Source organism: Mirounga angustirostris, unplaced genomic scaffold (genome assembly GCF_029215605.1).
Source record: "Mirounga angustirostris isolate CCGP_5_RB_7025 unplaced genomic scaffold, mMirAng1.0.hap1 SCAF_9, whole genome shotgun sequence".
Classification (NCBI taxonomy): Eukaryota; Metazoa; Chordata; class Mammalia; order Carnivora; family Phocidae; genus Mirounga; species Mirounga angustirostris.
The window spans coordinates 105748490-105759201 of NW_026991717.1; the positions used below are offsets into that span (position 1 = coordinate 105748490).

At 43.9% G+C, this 10712-nt stretch overlaps 1 long non-coding RNA gene across 2 annotated transcripts; it reads right to left on the reverse strand.

Annotated features, from left to right (window-relative positions):
* Positions 1-618: 618 nt before the first annotated feature.
* On the reverse strand, positions 619-10712 carry LOC123861669 (uncharacterized). Of its 2 annotated transcripts, none has more exons than XR_010405208.1 (4): positions 10577-10712; positions 10363-10463; positions 2832-2960; positions 619-765 (listed from the first exon to the last, which is right to left on the reverse strand). It is a non-coding gene; the product is annotated as an uncharacterized LOC123861669 (long non-coding RNA). The 2 variants fall into 2 exon arrangements; XR_006795089.3 differs by having other exon boundaries at positions 619-1220.

Here is a 10712-nt window from a genome sequence, read left to right on the forward strand (position 1 = left end):
AAGCCAGAGCAGCTCAGACACCTAAGAAGGTACACAGTGTGGAGTGGGAACACATGGACCCCGTTTTCTATTGCCAATAAATGTGGCTTCTCAACCATGTTATCTTCACCTGCCAAGGCTGAAACAATCTCCACCGCCCCCGGCTGCAAAGAGGGAGCTCCTGGCATTACACATGCGGAAGCTGCTAGGATGGGGGCAGCCTCCCAGATGACAGCTGTGGGGGCACAAACAGGCACTGGAGACTGATACAGAGTCTGGAAAGCAAAGGGGCTGCTTGCATGCTCATTGCTCTCTCTGCAAGCTGGACTCTCTACTGACCCTTCCCAGCGTGGGACTGAGGACCCCGGCTTCCTCCTCAGCTGGACCTCTGGCTCTCCACAGGGTAGACCTGGCTCCTGGAAGGAGGCTCCCTCCAGGCCGATGGGAGCATGTCCGTGCTAGTGTGGCTGTCTCTGAGGCATTCTTGTGAGTATGAAAAGCATATTGAGGAATGAAATGGCCCTGTGGGCTAGCCAGGTGAGAAGACAATAGAAAACTCAAGATGTAGACATCTAGAAGGAACGTCACCTCCACTCTCATTAAAGTAAACAAACAAACAAACAAACAAACAAACTACAAGTTTACTCCTTTTTTTGGACCCATCCGAGAGCTGAGGTTACAGGGCAAGCAAGTAGGCTGAAATCGAAGGATCAGTCGGGCGTGTGGAGAAGTGCAGGCCACGAGCCCTCGCCTCCCTGGGGGGGAGATGGGGCCAACAGAAGTCACCTGGAGTAGGTAAAGAATTAGTGGAGAATGAGTGTGGGCTGGTAAGGGAGTGTGAGCCCCTGGGGACCACATAAATAGGGGAGTCTGCATCTGTTTTTCAGGCTTTTCTCCATGAAGCCCATCAGGCCCTCACAGAAAAGACTGGCCAAAGTCCTGAGAAAGAATCCCTCCGTGGGGCAGGTCTGGGGAAGGGAAAAATAGCCACTGTGGAGGGACCTGAAACCATCCACTCCCAGCCCTCCTCATCCCTTCTGGAACAAAAGCCTTAATCTGCAGGAGATAGGACAAAACCTCGTTTTCCTTGCAGTACTGATAAAACTGAGAGAAGGAAACAGAAAAACAAAAACCAAAATCCTTCCCCCTAACCAAGGGGCAAGAATTCAGAAAATGAAAACCAAGACTTTATTGCCCACAGATGTAGTCTACAAGAAATGTTGAAGTTCTTCAAGCAGGAGCTGAAACAAAGATAACGAAGAGCACTGAGAATTGAATGAATGAAGGCAAAATACATTACAAATTCAATTGTTCTAAAAAGACACAGGACAAGAGTAAAAATAGTAGCAATGTGTTATGTGTGTTTAAAAATGCTGTTCATATGGTGGAAGACAATTTTTAATATTGAACTAGTTTTGCTTTCTCAGAATAAACTCCATTCACTAGTAATGTATTATTCTTTATTTTTTGACCCAAATTTCCACTTTTAAAATATTGACATGAGCAATTTTATCCATTTATCATTTAGTTGGTGTTTATTCCCTGTATTCTTTTTATATATCTCCAATTTTTTGAAGGATTTCTGCACCAATGTTCGTTCATGTGGGATATTAATAGTTTTTAAAACTATCTTTGATTTTGATGTCAGGATAATGCTGGCCTCATAAAATGAGATGTGTTACCCTCTCTTCTATTTTCTAGAATATGTTGCATATAATAGGTGCTAATTTCTTTTCTAAATGTTTGATAGAATTTTCCAATGAAACCATCGGGTCTGTCTTTAGGTGTATTGTTGAAGTTTTCAGACATTTGTATGTATAATCCAATCCCAGCAGTTTGAATATAATGTGTTTTGGTGTGTTGGCTTCTTTATTCATTTGTATTTATCCTGCCTGGGGTTCTCGGCATGATGTCTTTTATTAGTTTTGGAAAATTTTGACACCTATCTTTTCAAATATTTGTTTCATTTTTTCTTTCACTCTTTCACTTGCTCTTTTGCTCTTTTTTTCTCCCTCCCCCCTTTTTTTCCCCTCTCTTTTTAGAATTCCAAACAGAGAGTTTGATATTGTTTCACAGCTCTTAGATTCTCTGGGCTTCCCCCCCCCTTTGTGTTTCAGTTTGATTCTTTCTTTTTTTTTTTTTTTAAGATTTTATTTATGAGAGAGAGAGAGGCAGAGGGAGAAGCAGGCTCCAAGGAGCAGGGATCCCGATGCAGGACTCGATCCTAGGATCCTGGGATCATGACCTGAGCCGAAGGCAGACGCTTAACCATCGGAGCCACTCCAGGAGTCCTCAGTTTGATTATTTCTATTGACCTACCTTCAAGTTTACTGTTTCTATCCTCAGCTGTGTCTAATTTATTTTTGAGCCTATCAAAGGCATTCCTCATCCTCACTATGTTTTTTTACTTCTGACACTTCTGCTTGATTCTTTTTTATGGTTTTCATTTCTTTGATAAAAATTTTGATGTGTTCATACATATTCATCATTTCCACTAGGCTTCTAATATATTAGTTATTTTAAATGCCCTATTTGATAATTCTATCTGGATCATCTCTGAGTCTGGTTGTGTTGATTACTTTGCCTCTTGACAGTGGGTTGTTTATTTTTCCCTTGATTTTTTTTTTAATGTTTCTCCTAATTTTTTTATTGATGCAACATTGTGTGTAGACCAGAAAGCTAAGGTAAATAGTATTTGTGCCTGGAAATAGACATTAACCTTGTTCTGTTAGACTGAGTGAATATAGCAGGATTTTAGCCAGGCTTGGGTTTGGTTTGGGGTTTTTTTTTGGGGGGGGGGGTGCTATGATTATATTCAGTGCATGACCAGATTCAGATTCTTTCAGCATTACCTTATGTTTATGATCATGGCTGGGGTATCGGAGGGTTTTTCTCAGTGTTCTTTCTTCAGCTGCAGAGTTCAGCCTTCACTTTGTATCTCTGCCTCAGAAAGGTTCTTTCTCCATGCTCTTGTCCCCAGCCTGTGGGGTAGACTGCTGTTACTTGTTACTGGGTACTGGGAAGTGTGGGTGGGTTTTATCCTGGTGCAATCCCAGGCTGGCCCTGTGTATCTGGGTCTCAGGAGTGGGGCTTACTCAGAAATTCTGCCGTTTCTCCCTGTGGCAGTTGAACCATGCCTTCTGTCTTATGCAGGAGAACATGTCCTATCCCTTTCCCACTTCATGAGAGACTTCTTATAGGATCTTGGGCCCAGAACTGTTTCCTGCCCCTTTTCCAGGAAGGATTTTTTTGTCTCTTACCCTTCTCCCAGCTACAATGGGTGCCCCAGTGCAACAGAGTTTGCTGCCTTCCCCCAGCGGCTTAAGGGGAATAGTGTCTGGGTATAATCTGTGCCTTTCCCTCAGCAATGCTGCTTCCCTTCCACAGGCCTGTACCGTGGAGGGCAGCTGCTTTGGTCTCTTGCCCTACTTTCAGTCCTTTCTCAAGCAATGGGTGGAGGCCTCTGATGAAAACCTGCAAGTGGGTGTAAATTCCACTTGTATTTCCAACTCCCAGGGGTGCTATACTCTCAGGCTTGCCCACTTTTAGCCTTTAACAATTTATTACACTTTTTAGCTGAATTATTTTTTTTCTTTTTTCTTTTTTTTGTATGGCACCTGGTCTCTGTTGTTCATATACTCAACCACAAGAAAGCCCTTGCTTATGTCCCATCTCTCCTTGGAGGGGCTGTCTTTCCATAGATTTCAGGCTTTTTGATTCTGTATGAGTTTAACTTTCTGATGGGTTTAAGGAAATTTATGGTTTTGTAGTTTATCTGACTTTCTGTGCTTGTGAGGATGGGAGAGGCACTATTTTCAGCTTTCGACACACTGGACAGAAGTGGAACTCATGTTTTCATATCTAATCAAGCATGTACCCTCTCCTTCCTCTTCCTTTCAAAAATCTTTCTTGGCTATTCCCATATATTTATTCTCTTAAATACATGTTAGAATTGTTTTGTCAAGTTTCTCATTTCCCAAACTCTCAAAAAAAAAAAAAAGTCTTCTCTGATTGAAATGGTGTTGAAATATATAGACTAATTTGGGTCCCAGAGGGTGTTGAAACTCCCATCCCCATGATCTGAACATAGCAGCCAAAGCAGGTGTTGTGATTGGACGAATGCTCAAAGGCCACCCTGTCTTGAAACTGCCCATTTGCTCTGGTGCCCTGAAATTCCAGCACTGGAGGTAAGAGAAACACTCCCAAAATCTTAAGGGATTAAAATCCATGCAGTTTGCCTTGGAAGGACCAGTATAATAACTAATTTGGCAACCATCACTCCACTTACAACTTAAGACCATGGAACTAGATTGAGTTTTATGTGATTTGAGTGAGTATGTGAATGTGTGTGTAAAGAAGGGAAAGGGATTCGTTAAGGACATGGGAGCTGGAGGGGAAATTATCGAATCTGGAACTGCGAGCACCTGAGTGGTTGAAAATCCAAATGCTCAACCTCCTGGTGGAGAAGGGCAGTGGGAGGGCGAGCTCCTTCGGCCACCCTTGTGGTCCTCCCCTTCATTCTGGCCACAGAGGAGAGCCAGAGGCAGGGCAGATGAGGCTCCTCAGAGCAACTGGGCATGACCAGGTAGCTCGGACTATCTAGAGGTCATGTAGAGGAAAATGTTCTCCAAGAGGAACCAGCAATTATCACACCTATTGACTTGTGCTCCCAAGGCCCTTGCAAATAGGAATCTCTTAGAATCCTCTGAAACAAACCATCAACAGTTTCAGGAAGAATTTTCCAGGAGGGGGGATAAAGACAAAGATTCCAAGAAGGAAAAAAAAAAATCCTTGATGTTTTCCACAGACTGCTCTAGAAACAGAAGGAATGATGTGATCAACACAAGGTGACGATCCTTGGTTGACCCAGGACATTTCATAGACCAAAGCCAGAGCCACACAGCCCGCACAGACACCCCCATGTGGGCCTGAGTTCTGGTTTTTAAGATGCACCATTTTTGTAAATATTAAATTTTTAACCAATTCCAGCACCTCATTTAGGAGAGACCTGTTCTTTGCCAAACTCTTCCGAGGGAACCTGCTGGATTTGAGTGTAGGTGTCAGCAAACGTTCCCCAGTGTGCTCTAATGGGGAAATATTTATTTTGTAACACTCCTCCATGCCCCCAAACACAATTCTGTGACATGCTTTATATGACCGTGGGGATTTGGACTAAGATTTCATATCCACAATGTTCTTTAACATTGAGAAACACAGTTTTAATTGTGTTTTTTTCTTTGGCATGGAGAGGGTGCCGCATCCTGGAAAAGTGGGTCTTCATGGGAATTTCTCTTTAACCCTGAGGAAAAATAATTTGGGAACACATAAGACTGTATTTGGTTTGGGATCTTGAATCCTGGAAGGTCTCTGAAGGAGGCGAATGGGTATGTGAAATAGTTATTGGCTACACAAGTGGGTTTCATGATGGCCTGTAAAAATATACATTTTCTATTCCAAAGCTGCTATGCCTTTACTAAAGCTACTTTTTTTTTTTTTTTTTTAAACACAAAAGACTTTCCACAGAGTCATTTTCTGCTTTGGAGGGATAACATTTAGAGCAAGGTATAAAGGATCTTTGCCAGAGTAATTACCATTTAAGGCGAAGATCTCCAAGATTGTATTTGGACCAGAAGGTGCTAGCACAGTCCCTGCTCTGTGGACACATGCCACTCTCATCCAGCAACCGTGGGAAAGCTGGCCACCCATTAATTTCAATCACATGTTCTAAAAGGTGAGATGTGATTATCTGCTAAGAGAAGGCTCTATCCAGAGAAGCCAGAGGAATGGCAACAGCACCCTGAGCCAGAACCCAAGAAGGGGTCCCAGTCCTTTTCATTGTCCTCTTTTATGTGTTAGAACCTGTCCCTGTGGGCACTTCCGGGCTTGGGTGCCAGAATTCAATGTCCCCAGCCCAGGGCGAGTTTATGTGCAGAGGGCTCATTTACATGACTGTTGCTTCTGAACTAGTTCAGTGATTTGGGATCACAAGGAAGAAGGGTAGTGATGTGTTGTGGCCAAAGACAGAACTTGGGCTAATGTTCATTAAGACCAGCCAAAGAGCGTCTGCATTAATTAGTGTCTTTGCTGGTAGTTCTGTTAGGAAGGACTATCGTTTGTCACTAAAATAAGACCTTTTGTTAGGAGATGATTGTTTTTATAATGAAACTGGTTAATTTTGGGGGGGGATAGTTTTTACATACACACTAGCAAAAATCAAGTTCATCATCTGATACACAAACACAATAGGAAAGGTAGAAGTGTAAGTTCAAATATTGGTACATTGATTCGTGGTCCATCCAGCATAATATTTGGTTTGAGGAACGACAGGTAGAGGGCATAGTTACTGGCCTCAGTGTCTGCCTCATCAACTTAGGAAATACGTCCCTCCTCCCACATACTGTTTTCTCTTCATAATTTACAAGATGCCTTAATCCATCCAGCTCTAAGCCAATTATCTTTTACTAGTTGTCACTGTGTAAAAAGTTAGTACTACTCTTTATCTTCCTTCTCAATGTGTAAGCAGTAATACTTCTTTTTATGTACCTACATTTATGTTGATCTCCAAGGTAGAAAGAAAAAAGTGTTTCTGTTATTTTGGAATTTGGAAACAACTCTCCATGTTTATCTTCTTTGTGAAACTTTCACAATTTTATAGCTTTTTATCACATTTTCTTTCATCATCTTTCCAGGAAAAAGAACATTTTTTTCTTTTTTTGGCTGCATGGAAATTATTCCATTTTCTTGACCATATTATTGTATTTCTTTGGATCTTCTCCAGCTCCATTTTGCCTTCCCAGCAAAGAGATGTTTTTAAAAAGCACTAATTTGGGAAATAACATCAACATGGTTTATTATTTTTCTTGCTTCATTAAACACCAGTTTGCTGTACTAACAGCTGTCAGTAAAGCCAAAAGTTAGTTAAGTAAGTAAATAGTTTAAAAATAGAAGTGTTGACACAGGCATAATGTATTAATTTGCTAATCCTTTTGGGACTCACACACACATAACTAATTTGTACACACTCTTGTAACTTCAGAAGATCCAAGGTGGTGATAGAATTATGTACCCACCCTTAGCTATCAGTCAATGATCAATAAATTGGTAAATTATGAGTGTACCGATGCATTTACACAAATAACTCAATAGGACTATGGAGTGTGTAAGTTAATTGAGGTTCCCACAATTGAACAACTGGAGAAAACTCTCAAACATTATCCAGACCAGCCCCATACTCCTTGGTTTGGCAATACTCAAAATAGGCAAATCCAACTGTCTTGCGACTCATACCCCTTTCAGTAGGCACTGACTGTGGCCAGCACTGGGTCAGGCACCAGAGGCAGGAAGATCCTGGGGTCTGGTTCTAGCTATGAAAGTAGGGTGATGCCGGGTTTGCTGAGCCGCTGGGTTATTGAGAAGATTGATGCGTTGATATCTGCACGCTGCTGAGAGGAGCCCAGGCATGCAGTGAGCCTTGCCTAGGTTATTATTAAAATTCCAACATTTTAACTTTGTTTTCCTAATCAGAAGGAAATGGCCTATGTAAAAATGAGCAGTGCTGTACTAGAAGTATGAATGGAGAGTGTTGGGGGCCCAGGGAAAGGGGGGCTTGGGACATCTCGGGAAGTTGGGACCAGTATCGGGAAGAAGTTTAATTTGGACCTCAGAAGCTGGAGGAGGTTGAGGAAGAGCTTTCCAGATTGGGGGAGCATCAAGTACTAACTAGACTTGTTCTTGCTTCATTTTGAGGCAATTTCCTCATATTTAGGTCTTTGGAGAGCTAGAGAACACTGATGAGAGATGCCCTGATAAGAGCCTGTCTTTTTTGAAGGCTGGTAAATCATCCATAATAACACTTCCCTTCCAGACAGTAACCTGCCCAGTTCCCCTGCTCTTTCTTTGGGGGATTCATTTTTGTCTTTTTTTGGTGGAGAGGCAGCTAGGAAGAGCCTTGGCAAAATCACAAAGTAAATACAGTCTGTTTGCCTGACGTCGGGTTTGCCGCCCCCAGGGCGAGCCCTCCCTGTGCCCGCTGAACTCAGGAAGTCAGCCTTCCACCTTTTGGCGGAAAAGGAACTCGCAAGCTCATTGTCACGGGACTTGCCCGGACTTACGTACTACCTGCATCCTCATGTCAAGCTTTCTGAGAATGTTTTAATGCAGAGGTTCCTAAGACCAGTGAAATTTGCAAATATTTTGGCAACCCCTGGCAAAGGGCTAACTTCTTATTTTGCTAAGTGAGAACATTAAAAAAGAGAACATCATCTAACATCATCAGTCCTTCCTAAAAGAAAGCCTACTTTAACAACAACAAATAGTGGAAAGGATAGTCCTTGCCATGGAGTATAATTGGTTTATGAAAAATCAACTACCTTTATTTTGCCACTGGCTGTGACGGTCATTTGGGGAGCACTGTATTAACTAGAGGAGATGAATACCTAAAAGTAGGAAGGCAGACACCTGTAGGGGCCAAGTGGGACCAGACGGAGAGGGTCTTGGTTTGCTTTGCTGTTCTGCCTTGTGTTTCCACCATCGGACCTGTCTGTGCCTCGGTAGCGGGGCTTCATCAGCCTCCAGTTCGTGACTGTTACGGGAATCCAGCCTTGGTTGCTAGGATTGACAGCCCAGACCGTCCGGGTCAGGAATTGACCTAAATGGACCTATTGTTAACGAAGGCCATATCAAGTCTCCTTAGTCCTCCTCCCCATTTCAAAACATTGTTAAAACCCATGGTTGACCATGGCCCAGGCCTTGGAGAACACATTAGTTCTAAATGCCCACTGAAGTTTAGAAACCTTCACTGCATCGAGGGAGGTTAATGTGCTTAAAATATTAGACTGTGACGTAAATGCTGCTCTGAAGGTAACTGTCACCTTTGAGGCACCTGGCATTTCAGGCCAACTTGGGACACATCAAGTGTCAATAAAGTTTGATTAATCATAGCAGTCTTCTCAGTCCACTATGGACAAGGTCAAAGTGCTAGCATTAAGGAATGAAATGTGCAAAACCTGCATTTCTATTTTTGGTCCTGCTCTGCAGTGTGGTTTCTTAGGTCGAAAAGCACCGCTGCACGGCAGGACTCAAGGAAACAGTGCTGATGGCCTCACTCTCCTTGCATTGCGATGCCCGGGGAAAGATGACCTGCTGCTGACTTGTGTCCTGAATGAAAAATGGATTCCAGGTAGAACTGTGACTCCTTACAATTTACTGGAGCTTGCTCAAGAGAAATATCCTTGAGTATTTATTTATAGCTGCTGACTCCCTTTCAGACACACTCCAAATTTATTATTCTTGAAATTGAATTGATCGTAATCACTGATTATGGAAACATTGAGCAATTTCAAGGCGGGCTGGGAGGAAACCTTTGTCATCAGATTCTGCATTCAACCCTGCTGTGTGCCTTGGGCCACGATTTGATCTTTTCATTGTACTTTTGTGTCTGTGAAATGGGGAGATGCCACCTGCAATGCACAAGTGTGGAAACTAGAATAACTGCACAGCGCCAGACACATAGCAGACCCGCAACAAATAGTTCTAGCAATTATTGGCAAAAATTTTTTAGGGTGGGGGGAAGAAAGCTCCTTTGGCACTTCCTTCCCCATCTGGGACAGGGGTGCGGTTTGGGGGGTGCTGGGAGAATATAGTCTCTTTCATTGTTCTTGCTTCTAAGAACGTTTCCTCCTGCTGCCATCACAGGTGGCGTGAGGAAGCGAGTGAGCAGCTTCTCCTTTGCTCTTGAAAGTCCGGGGCCCTCCCCCACAAGGCCTGTGCTGTTAGTGCTTGCTCACAGGCACGTGTGTCCTTCACTTAGGCCGAAAAAATCCTTGTATGGCCCCCAGCAGGGCACGAAGCAAATGCTGGTTGGTTGACTTTGGAAGCTAGGTGAGCACAAAGCAAATAGGGCTCGGATCCAGACCAAGTCCAAAGACCGGGACATCAAAGTGTAATCTCCTATTTACTATTAAGTTTGCCTCTGCTGTTAGCATTGCACTTTGTAAACACTCGGCACTCAATAAATGCCGGCAGACAGATGGAAGCACCGATGCCAACCAGCTGGTCGGAAAGTACTGACTGCCCAGCTCCCAGAGCTGGCTTCTGAGTCTCGGTGTGTGGCACAGCTCTGGCTAAGCCCCGCACGCCCCCACTTAGCACCTGTCAGTCTCCTGTCCTCTGTGAAAGAGCCCGTTTTTCTCCCTGCTGGGCCCCCCACTTCTCCAGGATTTCCTCAGTGCTGTCTGCCCAAGTCTCACTGCTGTGGGAGGTGTTGCTCAAGAAACTCAGGGACAGGAAAACTGGAAACTCTAGCCAGCTCTAGGCTAGGCATGGCTACAAATTCTTCACCTTCCTAGCAGCCCCAGGGACGGGGAGGGGGGGGGTTCTTCTTACCAGGACAACAGTGAGTCTCTGAAGTCTGGCCCGCCAAGGCCCCGGCCAGCTCTCATGGTGTCCCCTCCCAACGGGTAGATAGCCATGTGATCTCGAGGAGTCTGAGGAATAGGAAGGGAATGGAAGGGTGAGGGTGTTTTCTGCTGACGCTCAAAAGCCCCCTCCCCTGGATACAGGCCCGTGTGCCCAGCCTGAGTCCCAGCATGAAGCTTACCCCGTCCAGTTTGCTTGTGCATTAGTTCATGGCAGCTGTGGTCGCAAAATAGGACCAAATCGTCCCGTTTTTAATTCTGTGTAATGCTGCCATGAAAATGGGCTTAACTGCTTTTCAGTATGGTCATTATGACTCT